Genomic DNA, 17,329 nt, shown 5'->3' with positions numbered 1-17,329 from the left:
AAAGAGTAACAGTACTAACATACAGAAAAGAAAATTTCTACGAAACCGAAGTTCTATTCAGGGACGAATCATGCTGTGCCTTTTTAACGCATGGCACTATCCCTTTCGGATATTTAGGGTTACCTTATCTGTGGTTGTGCACGCAAAGGGACGTCAAGTTGTGCCAACCGTAATAATTACTCGTAGCAATGCTGAGCCGAACGGAGCCGAGAATGCCCGAAAAGTTCTCCAATTATGGTCCAAAATGCCCTTGAATATCTTAGTTCAGGTGTGTCTATTATTCGAATAGAGAATGCTAACGTCATAGTGCTAGATCTACATGTTCCAAACTGTGGACTTACCAGAGAAAAGTCCGGGGTAGCCTTGGGATCGATCAGATCCGGGTAGAAGATGTTGAACTTGTAGCCCTGCACGATCTTGGGCGGCGGGTTGTCCATGTCGTAGTGCGTCTGGTTGTACTTGTTCCACTCGAAGCCGGTGTGCACGCGGTTGAAGTAGCGCGGCTTGCGCGGACGGTACTTGTCCGGCCACAGCGCGGGCACGGGCAGGGCTTCGCTCCTACAGAAAAATCATAAAAGACACGTAAACAACAGAAATAAAAAGTGTGTGTATCGTAAAACACTCGGTCGGTAGAAGAAAGTATATTATTATTGATTAACAAATACAAAAAAAAACTTGATCGACAAAATTTCACAAATCAGTTCAAAAATGCGACTTACAGGCAGGGAGCTAAACATAAGAAACCATTTATGTACAAGCTGAAACTTACGACACACTTAGCTCGAGCTACACACTCGCTTAGTCAATCAAAAATATAAAATTAAAGTGCACATACACGTCTGGGGATCGAACCCGGATCGTCGCAGTTACCACCTGTTTTTAAGCGGCTGTTTGCCAACTGCATCACTATAGGATATAAATCGAGAAAGAATTTAAACAAAACTGGGCCGTGATGGAATAATCTTACACTTTTGTTTGCCTATCCGCCATCCCCATAAGGAACTTCGTAAAAATGTACTTCCCTCAGGAGAGAGTCGTGCCAGTACCTGTCTAATGCGGCCTCTACGCTGAACTGCGCCTCGTCGGTGCCCATGCCGCGCCGCGCCTCGCGCTCGAACACGGCGGCGCCCGCCTCCCCCCCCGCGCCCCCCGCCGCCCCGGCGCCCCCCGCCGCCCCGGCGCTCTGCTCGTGTGCCCTTTGTGCGTTGGCTGCGTGCGCTCGCGTTCTGAACAAACAATACTGATTTATTTTACAAGCGGGCAAAGTTGTTGTTCAACCCCGCAGGCTAATATATCCGAGCAAGCGAAAGATTGCAAAATTGAGGCGATTGCGTTGCGGCGGTTTTTTTTTTTTTTTTTTTAATTATTAAAGTACATCCACATCATACATATTATAACTTACACTAAACACATTTTAAAAGGTAATAAATACTGATATATACAACAATTATGGAGTACATAACATTGACTACTTATATTATACATAACAGTGAGATTACCTAAACTTAGCCTAAAACTAATCTTATACTAATCTAAGATTATACTAATTTTATTCTAACTACAATACTATAATTTCTGTTATTGAAATTTATAAAAGACACAAAATATAATTTAATTTAATTTAATTTAATAAATTATTTCCCTTGTTTTATTTTCTGCCCAATATTTTATTTTTGAAAGCAGGTAACCGATCATGAAAAATGTCGATGTAATCCCCGTCCTTTATAAAGGCATTGTAGGCAGCGCAAACTCGTACCATGGGAGACTGCAGTCCGAGGTTGGTCCTAGTTACTGGCAACGAGAAAGTTTTCGTTATAGGACGCCGAGGATAATTATGAGGTGTGGTTATATAGATTTTCTCAAGCAAGTTGCTGCATTTTATTTGTCCATTTACGACTTTGTGCAGAAAACACAGGTCCAACATTCGTCGCCGATCGCGCAGGCTATTCATATTATATTTGGCGAGGCGACAGTCGTAGGTGTTTCTGTGCGAAAAACCTGGAGTACTAAAAGCAAGATATCTTGTGAAAGCCCTCTGTATGCTCTCAACGCGTTGTGAGTGTACGTGATAAAAAGGACTCCACACAATTGAGGCAGATTCGAGATGGCTGCGTGCTAGCGTGTTGTAAAGTATTATTTTAGTTTTCTGATCCTTAAAACCAGTGGAATTTCTTTTAATAAATCCTAGCATCTGTGCGGCTTTTTTTACTACAAAGTCGATATGGGCATTAAATTTAAGTTCATTATCAATTATTACGCCAAGATCTCGAACTTCAGTAGCTTCCATTAAATTAACACCGCCTATCTCGTACATGTATTCAAGTGGTTTTTTTTTCCTGCAATATTTAATAAAAAAACACTTTTTTGCGTTGAGAGTCATACGATTTGTATTGCACCAAGACATTATATTGTTAAGGTCACTCTGTAGCTTTTTTGCATCTGATTCACATACCACCGATCTGTATAGCTTGAGATCATCTGCGTACAAAGAATAATTGGAGTGTTTGATATGGTCAGTAATATCATTTATAAATATCAGAAAGAGAACTGGGCCCAGGTGAGAGCCCTGTGGTACTCCTGAACCGGCGTTATAGGTTATCGATTTATAGCCATGTACAACCACATTTTGAGGCCTATTAGTGAGATAAGACTTGAACCATTTTAGCCACTTGCCACCTACCCCGAAACTGTGCAGTTTTTGTAAGAGAATTGCATGATCGACTTTATCAAAGGCATTGCTAAAGTCAGTGTAAACAGTATCAACTTGCAGGCCTTTGTCAACTTGCTGGCACAAGTCAGAAACAAATGGCACCAGATTTGACACTACTGAGCGACCAGGCCTGAAGCCGTGTTGATGGTCTGAGATAAAATTGTCCACAAGCCCTGAAAGTATTGGTTGTATAAGAGACTCGAATAGCTTTGAAAAACACGATAAAATTGAAATTGGGCGATAGTTCTGTACCGCGGTTTCATCTCCTTTCTTAAAAATTGGCACTATTCGAGCCTCCTTCCATACAAGAGGAAAACATCCGTCAGAAAGTGACCTATTAAATATTATAAAAAGAGGCAAAGACAGTGCTGAACCACAACGTTTCACAAACACAGGAGGTATGCCATCTGGACCAGCACCTTTAGAACCGTCCAGTATTTTGATTGCCCGCAATATTTCAGTTTCAGATAGATGGATTTTAGTGATGTATGCATCAGATCTATGAGGTGGGTCATCGAGCGCGTTGCTTCCATAGCTTGGTGAGCTATACACTGAAGAAAAGTGCTTAGCAAATAGGTTAGCAATCTCTGTTCCTGTTTCCGCTGTAACGTCACTGAGGTGCATTCTGGCAGGGAGGGTTGAATGGCCTCCTCTTTTGTTCTTAATAAAACTCCAAAATGCCGTTGGGTTACTTTGGATGTTTGATTCTATAGTAAGTTTGTAACGTTTATAGCATTCATCATATATTTTGTGACACCGATTACGAAGTAACTTAAACTCCAATTCGTCCCGAGGGTTTTGATATTTGCGGTGCCTTCTGCGAATTTTATTTTTCTCGTGTAGGAGTTTTATTAGCGCTCGACTAAACCACGATGGGTACTTGGAATTCTTACTACTCCGCTTTGGTACAAATCTGCAAATCAAATCATCAAGTATTCTATAAAACTCGGTAGTCATCACATCGACAGCGGTTTCAAGGCATGAGGGTTTAACAAATATTGCCACCGAGTGAAATACAAATTTTTTCGCCACACTTCGCGAGGAAAATGCTAACTGTAAAACATCGAACGAAATCAAATACGTTTATGAAATTTTGTATTTTAGACCAACTAAGTAGCGGCCGGCGCGGTACAGCGCGACGCGGGCCGCCTCGGACTAGTGTACCTCAGATACTGCAGCCTCTGCTCGTCTATGTCCGCGTCCGTGGTGAGCGTGCCGGGCTCCAGCGCGCGCGGGGACAGCGGCGCGGGGGAGTAGCGGCCGGCGCGGTACAGCGCGACGCGGGCCGCCTCGGACTAGTGTACCTCAGATACTGCAGCCTCTGCTCGTCTATGTCCGCGTCCGTGGTGAGCGTGCCGGGCTCCAGCGCGCGCGGGGACAGCGGCGCGGGGGAGTAGCGGCCGGCGCGGTACAGCGCGACGCGGGCCGCCTCGGACTAGTGTACCTCAGATACTGCAGCCTCTGCTCGTCTATGTCCGCGTCCGTGGTGAGCGTGCCGGGCTCCAGCGCGCGCGGGGACAGCGGCGCGGGGGAGTAGCGGCCGGCGCGGTACAGCGCGACGCGGGCCGCCTCGGACTAGTGTACCTCAGATACTGCAGCCTCTGCTCGTCTATGTCCGCGTCCGTGGTGAGCGTGCCGGGCTCCAGCGCGCGCGGGGACAGCGGCGCGGGGGAGTAGCGGCCGGCGCGGTACAGCGCGACGCGGGCCGCCTCGGACTAGTGTACCTCAGATACTGCAGCCTCTGCTCGTCTATGTCCGCGTCCGTGGTGAGCGTGCCGGGCTCCAGCGCGCGCGGGGACAGCGGCGCGGGGGAGTAGCGGCCGGCGCGGTACAGCGCGACGCGGGCCGCCTCGGACTAGTGTACCTCAGATACTGCAGCCTCTGCTCGTCTATGTCCGCGTCCGTGGTGAGCGTGCCGGGCTCCAGCGCGCGCGGGGACAGCGGCGCGGGGGAGTAGCGGCCGGCGCGGTACAGCGCGACGCGGGCCGCCTCGGACTAGTGTACCTCAGATACTGCAGCCTCTGCTCGTCTATGTCCGCGTCCGTGGTGAGCGTGCCGGGCTCCAGCGCGCGCGGGGACAGCGGCGCGGGGGAGTAGCGGCCGGCGCGGTACAGCGCGACGCGGGCCGCCTCGGACTAGTGTACCTCAGATACTGCAGCCTCTGCTCGTCTATGTCCGCGTCCGTGGTGAGCGTGCCGGGCTCCAGCGCGCGCGGGGACAGCGGCGCGGGGGAGTAGCGGCCGGCGCGGTACAGCGCGACGCGGGCCGCCTCGGACTAGTGTACCTCAGATACTGCAGCCTCTGCTCGTCTATGTCCGCGTCCGTGGTGAGCGTGCCGGGCTCCAGCGCGCGCGGGGACAGCGGCGCGGGGGAGTAGCGGCCGGCGCGGTACAGCGCGACGCGGGCCGCCTCGGACTAGTGTACCTCAGATACTGCAGCCTCTGCTCGTCTATGTCCGCGTCCGTGGTGAGCGTGCCGGGCTCCAGCGCGCGCGGGGACAGCGGCGCGGGGGAGTAGCGGCCGGCGCGGTACAGCGCGACGCGGGCCGCCTCGGACTAGTGTACCTCAGATACTGCAGCCTCTGCTCGTCTATGTCCGCGTCCGTGGTGAGCGTGCCGGGCTCCAGCGCGCGCGGGGACAGCGGCGCGGGGGAGTAGCGGCCGGCGCGGTACAGCGCGACGCGGGCCGCCTCGGACTAGTGTACCTCAGATACTGCAGCCTCTGCTCGTCTATGTCCGCGTCCGTGGTGAGCGTGCCGGGCTCCAGCGCGCGCGGGGACAGCGGCGCGGGGGAGTAGCGGCCGGCGCGGTACAGCGCGACGCGGGCCGCCTCGGACTAGTGTACCTCAGATACTGCAGCCTCTGCTCGTCTATGTCCGCGTCCGTGGTGAGCGTGCCGGGCTCCAGCGCGCGCGGGGACAGCGGCGCGGGGGAGTAGCGGCCGGCGCGGTACAGCGCGACGCGGGCCGCCTCGGACTAGTGTACCTCAGATACTGCAGCCTCTGCTCGTCTATGTCCGCGTCCGTGGTGAGCGTGCCGGGCTCCAGCGCGCGCGGGGACAGCGGCGCGGGGGAGTAGCGGCCGGCGCGGTACAGCGCGACGCGGGCCGCCTCGGACTAGTGTACCTCAGATACTGCAGCCTCTGCTCGTCTATGTCCGCGTCCGTGGTGAGCGTGCCGGGCTCCAGCGCGCGCGGGGACAGCGGCGCGGGGGAGTAGCGGCCGGCGCGGTACAGCGCGACGCGGGCCGCCTCGGACTAGTGTACCTCAGATACTGCAGCCTCTGCTCGTCTATGTCCGCGTCCGTGGTGAGCGTGCCGGGCTCCAGCGCGCGCGGGGACAGCGGCGCGGGGGAGTAGCGGCCGGCGCGGTACAGCGCGACGCGGGCCGCCTCGGACTAGTGTACCTCAGATACTGCAGCCTCTGCTCGTCTATGTCCGCGTCCGTGGTGAGCGTGCCGGGCTCCAGCGCGCGCGGGGACAGCGGCGCGGGGGAGTAGCGGCCGGCGCGGTACAGCGCGACGCGGGCCGCCTCGGACTAGTGTACCTCAGATACTGCAGCCTCTGCTCGTCTATGTCCGCGTCCGTGGTGAGCGTGCCGGGCTCCAGCGCGCGCGGGGACAGCGGCGCGGGGGAGTAGCGGCCGGCGCGGTACAGCGCGACGCGGGCCGCCTCGGACTAGTGTACCTCAGATACTGCAGCCTCTGCTCGTCTATGTCCGCGTCCGTGGTGAGCGTGCCGGGCTCCAGCGCGCGCGGGGACAGCGGCGCGGGGGAGTAGCGGCCGGCGCGGTACAGCGCGACGCGGGCCGCCTCGGACTAGTGTACCTCAGATACTGCAGCCTCTGCTCGTCTATGTCCGCGTCCGTGGTGAGCGTGCCGGGCTCCAGCGCGCGCGGGGACAGCGGCGCGGGGGAGTAGCGGCCGGCGCGGTACAGCGCGACGCGGGCCGCCTCGGACTAGTGTACCTCAGATACTGCAGCCTCTGCTCGTCGATGTCCGCGTCCGTGGTGAGCGTGCCGGGCTCCAGCGCGCGCGGGGACAGCGGCGCGGGGGAGTAGCGGCCGGCGCGGTACAGCGCGACGCGGGCCGCCTCGGACTAGTGTACCTCAGATACTGCAGCCTCTGCTCGTCTATGTCCGCGTCCGTGGTGAGCGTGCCGGGCTCCAGCGCGCGCGGGGACAGCGGCGCGGGGGAGTAGCGGCCGGCGCGGTACAGCGCGACGCGGGCCGCCTCGGACTAGTGTACCTCAGATACTGCAGCCTCTGCTCGTCTATGTCCGCGTCCGTGGTGAGCGTGCCGGGCTCCAGCGCGCGCGGGGACAGCGGCGCGGGGGAGTAGCGGCCGGCGCGGTACAGCGCGACGCGGGCCGCCTCGGACTCGGAATCCGGCTCCGACTCGTCGCCCGAGCCGGAGCCCGACGCCTCCGCTTCCGCTTCCGCCTCCGCGCGTGACTCCGCTTTTGGGCTTGCAGATCTGAAAAATTTGGTAAGTTAAAAAAATGTAAACTCGATGGCTACCAAATTTTGAATCAATGTTCCATTGTCACATTTTTTTATACATTGCTACACACGCCGGAAAACACGGAATTACGTCGAGTGTGATGTACCTACACATGAAGCGGGACCATTAAAGGACCATATACCTTTCTGAGCACTTTTTTTTCGAACACTGCAAGTTATATATACTTACTGTACTCTTTGACTGCAAGTTTTAGTTCGTCTCTCTGAGGTAAGGTGGTGGTTTCGCAGGCGTAAGTCACACCAGGCCTGATCATGGTGCGATAAATAATAAATTTAGATCTAATACGAAGCAGCAGCTCAAAAGTTTCCCACACTTGTAGAAACTTTTGTGCCCAGCAGCTATTCGCGCCCTTATCTCTTCGTCGGTTCTGTTCTGAGAGTTAATCGTCGATCCTAGATACTTGAAGCTGCTCACACCTTTGATGTCTTGATTGCCGAGAGAGATGTTCACCGAGGTACGTACATATGTATAATGTGTGTCAGTTTTAAATACTCTGTCACGAAGTGCTGGAATAATATACCTCCACCAGAAGCTCGCCATCGATTGGTTAATTTAAATGAAAATTTAAAAAACACGTTTTAAACTAACAAAATATATAAATATTGGGTATACTCCTGTGCCATCCCTACTAGAACGAATGCGTCCCATATAATTTATTTCACCTTGTATGGCGTATTACTGGCTGTTTAGATACCGTCATTTAAATTATTTATTTGTTATTGTAGTTTTTAATTTAATAATAATTATATCCTTATTAAATTTACTTGAAATTTTTGCACTTATATAAAGTACTTTAGCGTGTAGTGGCGCTCTCTTGGAAAGGTTTCCACGGACATCTTGATCCCAACAAAAACATAAATGTGAATTTAGAGCCAAGTTCAATATTAAGTAAGAATATGTATCGTTGTTAACTCACCGACAAAAGAATTGAGATCTATATGGGTGCCAAGTTCTGTGCTGTGTAGAAAATCCTATCATTGTACAAAAATTACTAAACTACTAATCATGAAAGTAGTTTTGCTCAAGCTGAAAAGGGGACCCATGCGCGGTCAATTGTCAAAAACTTCCAGTTTTTAGATTTTTTCCTTTGTATACGCCTAATAGTCTACCTTCATGCCAAATACCAAGTCTCTAGGTCATCTAGAAGTAGGTTAGGTTTTTGATCTATAAGTCAAATTTTCTTATCAATATATGATTTGTTTTTTTCAAACATATTTTCATTAATTTTCAATTTTTAGATTTTTCTCCTATGTACAGTCAACCAATTTGAATCCTAGGCGACCATAGAACCTTGTCGCTTTAACTAGTCTATACATGACATGCATCACTCAATAAGCACTGTCGTAGAAGTCATTTATGGCATGGTTCTATAGTGGCCTAGGAATCAAATTGGTTGACCGTACACCTAATAGCCTACCTTGGTGTCAAATATTATAAATATTATCTACTTAATAATGAATAATTTTCAGTTTTCAGATTTTTTCCTCTAAAAAAAAGTCTACCTTAATGCCAAATTTCAAGTTTCTAGGTAATCTGGAAGTGGGTTTGGTTTTTGATCTATTATTATTATTTTATTATTATTATTATAATCTTTAATTCAATAAATGAAATAAAAATAATGTTATGTAAGAGCATGGAGCCCAATCCACCTCTTCAACACTGGCGAGTCCCAGCGATCAACAACAGCGCACAGGAGCGTGTTGCGGCTGTCGCGTGTGCGCTGCATCATGGAGGCGCAGCGCGCGCGCATAATGGCGGCGAAACCCGCCGTGCGCGACTCTGCGAACATCGCAGAAGCACTGCAGTAGCGCGGCAGCTGCAACAACGCTCTGTACGCGTTGTTGTATTGTACTCGCAGGTCGCTGTATGCCTTCTGCGTATAGTTAACCCATAGGCTGCATGTATAGAATGACTGGCAGTAAGCTTTAAATAGTGTAATTTTTACTTGCTCAGTACATTTTGCAAACCTACGCCAGCATGTTGCATCGGACAGACAGCGCCCTGCGCTCCCGCTCTACATCAGCATTGTCTTTTTGGTCCGCGGTGACCCAATGACCCAGATACTTGAACTTGTCTACCCTATGTAGTTTTACACCAGTAAGTACAAACTCAGGAGCATCAGTATAACGAATTTTATCTGGTTTGAACATCATAAACTCACTCTTCTGAGCATTGTATCTGAGTCCGTTGGCCACCGCATAGGACTCACAAATATTGAACAGTTTCTTCAGTGCGCCACTCGAGGGGCTCAGCAGCACCATGTCGTCCGCATAACTAATATTATTTACACAGACTCCATTTATATGACAGCCGATACCGGTACTGCTGAGCTCCTCGATCAGCGCGTTGACGTAAAGGTTGAAGAGCGTGGGAGAGGTTATTAGCCCCCCCTGCCTCACCCCGCACTCCAACCTGTACTCATCGGAGAAAGAGCGTGCCCATCTTACACAGTTGCTCTGATTATAATACCAATGCATAAACAAGGATGTTATTTCTCCAGGTACACTAGTTTCCGTCATTAATTTCCTCCATAGTACGTCGTAGGCAACAAGGTCGAAGGCTTTTGACAAATCAAGGAAAATGGCGAATACTGGTGTCTTTCTACTAGTATAGGACTTCACAGTCTCCTTGAGACACAGGACAGCACTTTCGCAAGAAAGATTTGGCCTGAAGCCAAACTGCGCGTCGTGGAGTTTAATGTGCTTATCCAAATGCTTACCAAGAAGACTATCAAGCACCTTAGCAATGACAGTGGCTAGAGAAATTGGTCTATAGTTATTAACATCAGAATGGTCACCAGTTTTATTTTTAATTATAGGAACCACTGTAGTACGCATCAACTTTTCCGGTAAATATGAGTGGCTCAGACACAAAGTAAAAAACGTTGACAACACCCTGTGCAGATGAGCTCCAGCGTGCTGCAGGTGCTCAATGCTGAGGCTGTCATGGCCCGGCGACTTGCCTCGCACCATTCCCTTTATGACCTCGCTCACTTCCTTCGCGGTAAATATCACTTTCAGATCGCCACTGACAGCTATAAGTCAGTCACAAAAATGACAGTTTTTAAACGTTAATTTATCAATAACTGTTTGATCTACGTTTATGAAATTTCGTATTTTAGACAAGCTAGGGGGCTCAAATAATCGTGCCAAGTTTTATGTATGTAGGTTAAATAGGTTTCAAGTTGTGAAGGGGTCAAAAGTAGCTCGATATGGTTCGTGTAATATTGCACGGTTGCGTCACTAGTTCCTTTTTTTTGAACTTGGCTGGGCACGCTGCCGCGTGTCTAGATATTAAGCTGAGAGGAAACCTTTCCAGTGACGCTTAATAATAAATTGGTTCTGTAGTCTCATGTAATACCTAAATTTAAGCGTTTTATAAATAATTTTCTTCTATTCTATTCTATAATGCTTTTCTGGAAAACACGTGGAGCTACAACCTAGGCCGTTAATAGTGTACAGTCAGCATCAAAAGTAGCGGATGAAACAACGCGTCAAAAGTATCTGATATTCCGGATAACTTTTCCAAAAATAAATAAATTTTTAAAATTCGCGCTCAAAAGTATATCTTTTACAGTCTTAGTTGTTCTATATTAAAGACATCACTTTTTATTAAGCTGTTACAGAATGGTAGTTACTTATGAAACGTTATTTGATCCGCTAGTTTTGATGCTGACTGTACGTTATTCCAGTTCCGGCGCACATCACTCAAAGAAAAAGACCATATTTAAGAGAGAGAGAGAAGAAAAAAATGTTCTAGTGGCTTACCCAGTAGGCTGAGGATTTTCTTCCGGTCTCGTTTCCGGTTCAGGCTTAGCAGCAACTCCTTGCTCCTGCTTGAGAAGCTGCAGCTTTCGCCGTAGATTGTTCTGATGTCGGTCCCGAAGACGAGCGCGGGCCATGTGCGCTGTGAAACATAAACTCAAGTAAAATAACGCGAAGACATATAATAAATTGCTGTATGTCATTCAGCTTGAACTTTTTTGACGCAAATCACTCGTTTTCTCAGTCGTTCAAGTTCTATAAAAACTCTGTTCTGCAAATCGGTGTGGCAGTAAGATAGAGAACTTCTCGAAGTAGGTATTAACTTTAATTGGGTCTCTATTGCTTCCCATAAAGTTTTAAGCCATAATGTATTGTTTTCCCGCATTTTTGTTAACCATAATTTGGTTTTTCTCAGAAACGCGTAACTTTTCAGAATTTCCATAAAACAAACCTAACCTAACCTATCTATAGGATAACCTAAGAAAATTCCTGCAGAATTAACGGTTTCAGAGTTCTGACTAATGATAATATGACTATCATTACATTATGTCTTTCGATAATTATGCGAAAGAAAGGGATCCGATTTTAAATATATCTGTGACACTGACACTGGTGAATCAGAAATATCAAAACACGTACAGTCACGTCTGAAAATATCGATACGAACAAAGTTCCATAAATATGTATACACGGCCTTAGTGGGTGAATACATATTTTTGACATTTTTCGTCCATATTTATATTTTCAAACGTGACCGTACCTGCTCTAAGGCCTTGACATAACATTACCTTTAAGTTGGCTGAGCAAGCTCTCCCAGTACCCGACGTCGATGTTATCAGCGCGGGCGCTGATCTTCTGCTCAATTTGGGCTTGTAGTGCTTCTAGTTGCGCACCTGTCTTGCCCTTGAAAATCTGTAACAAATAATTTATGCTTCAGACCTTTACATAAACCGGGGATTGTTGTGTCAAAACAGCCTAAGAATATTGAGTCATAACATAAAAATAATCTATTGATGAGTAAGTTACCTGTGTGACGTCATCGGCCACGCTCTGGTGCACGGTGTCGCGATGCACCGCCTCGTGGGGCTCGGGCGCCGCTCTCCGCAGCTTTGCCAGCTCGTCCTGACAAACAAACGAGTTAGATTAGCTTTACTTTCAATGACCCTTGATTCAAAATTCAACTGGTTGCTGTATTTTGTAACAGAGTGAAATTTCCCCTCATGGGCCACCATTTTATGCAGAAATTAAAGATTTATAGTTTTGGACAATCGTAGTTGTCATCACTTTGATCCTGAGATAAGTAAATGTTAAAAATGTTACAACATATCTTGTACAAGATGTTGTCAGAGGTAGCAAATAAAAATACTTTTGTATTTGTAAGAGGCTCAACCTCAATATATGGTTTAAGACTTTTTATTATCTCATAAAGAATTTACAAAATTCACTTACATGAGATACACTTATATAACAATACTTTTAAGACTAGCGAGCACTATTTAATTTTATAAAGATTAATACGAGTATAAATTCTACATATATGGTTTTGTTATGCATGGTAAAGTGGGTAGGAATAGGAATCGGCAGCTTAGAGGACAATTTACTTCGACCGTCTTGTTCAGATGCGTCACAGCGTAGAATCGTAGATAACGAACAAGTCGTGTGAATACAAATGTTCACGAGTTATAATGTAAGTAGCATGGATGGATGCGGCATAGCTGTGCACACTACAGATGTGATAAAAATATTTGAATTAAAGGTAATATTATTAATCTTACCTGCACAATGGTCTCCACATCCTTCCAGTACCGCTGGTTTTGCTCCTGCTCTAAAGACTTGTACACAGCTATGTCAGCCAACAAGTCCTCAAGGTCCGGGGCTTGGAGACCGTTGAGGTAGGTGTAGGGCTCGTGCATTTCCAAGGCGTCGACACATTGCTCTGAGCCCACGTACCAAGCGAGTAGGTCGATCGGCTTCGCTGTGGATACAAGACGGATATTAGTATCACAGCATATAATGGGTACACACCGAATGAGCTGCCTTGCGAGGAAACTGCGTAGCAGGTTGGTTGGTGTGACCCCCCCAGGTATCCCAGCTACGCGTGAGTTAGCTTTGGGCGAGACAGGTCTCCAAAGACAATGAATACTTATTAGTTGCTTCACTCAATAGCTTATTTACAAAATAAATAACAGTCCAGAAATATCTCATCTCATAAAATCGCTTCTATTTTTGTCTCGATGAGTGTCATTATTGTTGAGTTGACAAGCGCAGCCTAAACCATAGCCTGAGCCAAGTAAAACGCGATGCTGTTATTGCTGATGCTGAAATCTTGCCTCGCAAACCTCGTATTCAGCTTTGTCTTAACCTGATACAGAATAGACTACAGGTAGACCTGTAAAATAGTCTTACCTCGACCGTCGTGGGTGCGGATTTGCGAGCATATTTAACATATCTCGCTGCAAATGGAAGTCGTCTTCTTACGCGTCCGTGAATCAAACTGTGCCACCTTGCGAGCTCGCGCCGCCGCTGCTGTTTTTACCTCCCATTCTAATCTACTCAACTTTACCTATAGAATAGTCTTATATTGTCAGATGCGGATCTGCAAGCATAACTGAGCCTGTTGCAAGTGGAATGCATCTTTTTGCCGCGCGCATGAATCAAACTACGCTACGAGGTGCGGTCCAAAAGTGTCCGGCCTAACAAAGAAAACAAGTAGATATATTTACAAAACCTTTTTTATTTTTCGATATATTCCCCCTCTATTTCAACGCACTTTGCAGATCTCGTGATAAGCATTTCTATCACCTTAAAAAAATACTCTGGAGTTTTGTCCTCAAAATGGGCGAAAACAGCTTGAGCCACTTCATCATCCGAAGAAAATCGTCTTCCCCTTAAGTCTGCCTTAAGTCTCGAGAACAGATAATAGTCGCTTGGGGCCAGGTCGGGGCTGTAAGGCGGGTGGCGAATTTCCTCGAAGCCACATTTTGTTACAGCAGCTTTGGCAATTGCAGCGGTGTGAACGGGAGCATTATCGTGGAGAAGCCGAACACCTCTACTGAGTTTTCCACGTCGCTTCTGCTTGATTGCCTCTCGTAATTGCTCAATAAGGGTGGCGTAGTAAGTGCCATTTACCGTGGTATTCCTTTCTTTTATATCAATCATTAGTATTCCGTGACAATCCCAGAATACCGTTGCCATTATCTTTTTGGTGGATTGCGTTACCTTGGCCTTTCTAGGCGGCCTTTCACCAAGACGGCGCCACTCCATCGATTCCCTTTTCGACAGAGGATCATAGTATAAAACCATGGTTTCATCTCCCGTAACAATCGACTCCAAATAACTTTTTCCGTAACGCCTATACGCATCTAAAACTTCTTGAGAACACGCTTTTCGCTCAGTTCGCTGCAAGCTCGAAAGAAGTTTGGGTACCCACCTAGCACTAACTTTATTCATGTGAAGATGTTCATGAAGAATCCTAAGTACTGAAGTTTTCGAAAGCCCGGTTCTTGCCGCTATTTCTTTAGTCTTAAGTCTTCGATCACTCAGAACTTCCTCTTCCACTAATTTGACACAGTCCTTGGTGAGTACTTCCACAGGCCGGCCGGAGCGAGGTTCGTCGTCAATGGACTCCCGCCCTAAACGAAACTGCTTACTCCATTCTTTTACCGTGGAAAATGACGGAGAAGTATCCCTGTACACGGCATCTAACCTTTTTTTTTATATCGGTCGGACTGACCCCTTCCTTTGTCAGGAATTTGAACACGGAGCGATATTCCAATTTGAACATTTCGAAAATTCTTCGACTTACTATCGTTAAAACGCCGTGAAATCAAAACAACAACCAACAGAAATCCCAAAACCATACACGAAAAAGCAGAATAAATGACAATCGCGATGATATATTTTTTTTTTTTTTTTTTAAGCCGCCAAATTTCTCCAGCCTGAAATTTTTGGACCGCACCTCGTACGTCGTGAGCTCGCGCTGCGGCTGCTGTTTCTGCCTCGCGTTCTAATCTTCACTAATTGACCTGTAGAATAATAGTAGCGAGCGCAGTTTGGCCTGCTGGAACTGGAACGCGTCTTCTTGCTGCGCCCATGAATCAAACTGCGCGGCCTCGCGAACTGTTTCTTTCTGCTCGCGTTCTAATTTAAATTACCTGTAGAAAGAACTTACCTCGTCCATCGCGGATGCGAATCTGAGAGCGTAGTCTAGCCTGCTGCAAATGGAAGGCATCTTCTTGCCGCGCCCACGAGTCAAACTGTGCTGCCTCGCGCGCTCTCGCCGCTGCTGCTGTTTCTGCCTCCCGAGCCGCGCGCTCTGCCTCGCGCTCTAAGCGACGCTGCTTCACCTACAGATGAAAAATATGGATGTTAAGTGGAAAAAAATCTCAATACAAAAAGACAAAGCGTCGATAAAGAGTGTAATAAACCTGCTAAATCCATTTTTGAAATTTATTTATTTTTAACTTTAATGTCTATAGAAATAGGTAAAAAATTTTGTTTTCATAAATGGATTTGGCAGTACCTACCTTGTACCTGATAAAAGAAACAAGTGATGGCATAATGATTGATAAAAGCCAAAAAAGAAAATAAATATGTTGATTTAACATGCAGTTTCACTTCAGCTGATCAAAGAACCACTAAATCCAACATCAGGAACCTTGAATTTTAAATTAAAAATACATAAATTTGGTGCCTCAAGTGGAAGCGGAGCAAATACCAACTTACTTCGCATTTTTGCATATCTGATCTTCAATTACCGCAATAGCCAATATTCATTAAATAAAACCATTTCAGTCATTAGTAGCCTCAGTTTCCATGGGTCCTTTAGTTTAAAATTTTTGATGTTGCTAGCAGATATACCTACTTACTATAAAAAAAAAAATTATTTACCTTTTCCAGCTCAATCTTGTTCTCAAGCTGCTTCTGCCGGTTCATGGCCTCCAGCTCATCTCTGCTGACGGCCTTCACACCTTCTTTAGCCAGCTTCTTCGTCCATACGAACGAGTGTGTGAGTGCCGAGTCCCCAAATGGGTTGTCCTGGTTGGTATAGCATTGGTACTCATTGTCCCAGCCCATGCGTTCGCGGCGTTTGCGCTCCTTTTCTTGCTTCTCTTTTAAACGGCGGGCTCTTTGTACACAAAAACAGTTGGGCATTGAAAGATGCAAAGATAAAAGTTAAAGATGGCCATCCATAGAAATGTATAAACAACCCAGCCTATAAAAAAGTCTACGCCTAAGCTAGTAGACTGGTGCTGTTCACGAGTGTGTGATTTAAATGAACAATATGGTTTGATTGATCTCACTCACTCTTCAAACCACTGAAGATTCAACTTGTTCAGTAACTCATCTATCTCAGTGTTACTTGCTTGCTCTTTCCCACTCATGATTCAAATGAGCCAGCTGAGCCAAACGAGTGAGACAATGCAAATATGCAAAACAACGGTTTCGGAGCAATTCAGAAGAATTCGGAGGGTGTTGGGAGAACAGGTGCGTCAGGCGTCCATAGGCTGCGGTGACTACTTACCATCAGGCGGGCCGTATGCTTGTTTGCCACCTTCATGGTATAAAAAAAAAACATGGCAGGATTGTATCGCATGATTTGCCATCTTGGTTGAATTTATGGCTGTGTGTATCTGATTGATTGTCATCTCTCTCTACTCACTCGTGAACAATATAGCCTATCATATATACATGGTCCGAAATAAATAAATTGTATTGAATATCTCCGTGAGCGAAAGATATGATTCAATCTCTTCAACTTAGTGAAGCGTTTTGTGCATCTCTACAAGCCAGTCTATGCTACATGCAGCCAGAAAAAAGACTCAACAGAGAGAATTTGCAGTATTGCTGAGGCATAAATAAAGTATTAATTTATATTGCATCACAAAATGCAACCTCAAGTAAAATGTGGTTTTCTTGTGCATTTACCTCCAAGAAATGGATACAAATAAAAAAAAATTGTTATTAGTAATTCTTATAATAAATTTACAACACACTCCCAGTGAAAGTATGTCACGGAAACATTTATAGAATATGTATTTAAATGAGTTATTATCTGAACTGTCTTAAAAATTCAATATTATGAAAATGCAAAACTTAAGTATTAATGCTAAAACTTTACCGTTTCTCCTCTGGAGTTTCATTAGCTTTCTGTAATTCTTTCTGCTTCTTCCTCTCCTCTTTAAGTCTCAGGCGCTCTGCCTCCAGCCGCTGCAGCAGCCTCAGCTCCTCGTCCGTGTCGCTGCTGCTTGACGAGCTGCTGCTCTTCTTCTTCTTCTTTTTCTTCTTACTTTTCTTATGTTTACTTTTCTCCCTGCTAGGTGATCTGTCTTTGG

The sequence above is a fragment of the Cydia pomonella genome, chromosome 18, assembly GCF_033807575.1.
Source record: "Cydia pomonella isolate Wapato2018A chromosome 18, ilCydPomo1, whole genome shotgun sequence".
NCBI classification, from domain to species: Eukaryota; Metazoa; Arthropoda; class Insecta; order Lepidoptera; family Tortricidae; genus Cydia; species Cydia pomonella.
Note: the sequence above shows the minus strand (reverse complement) of the source record.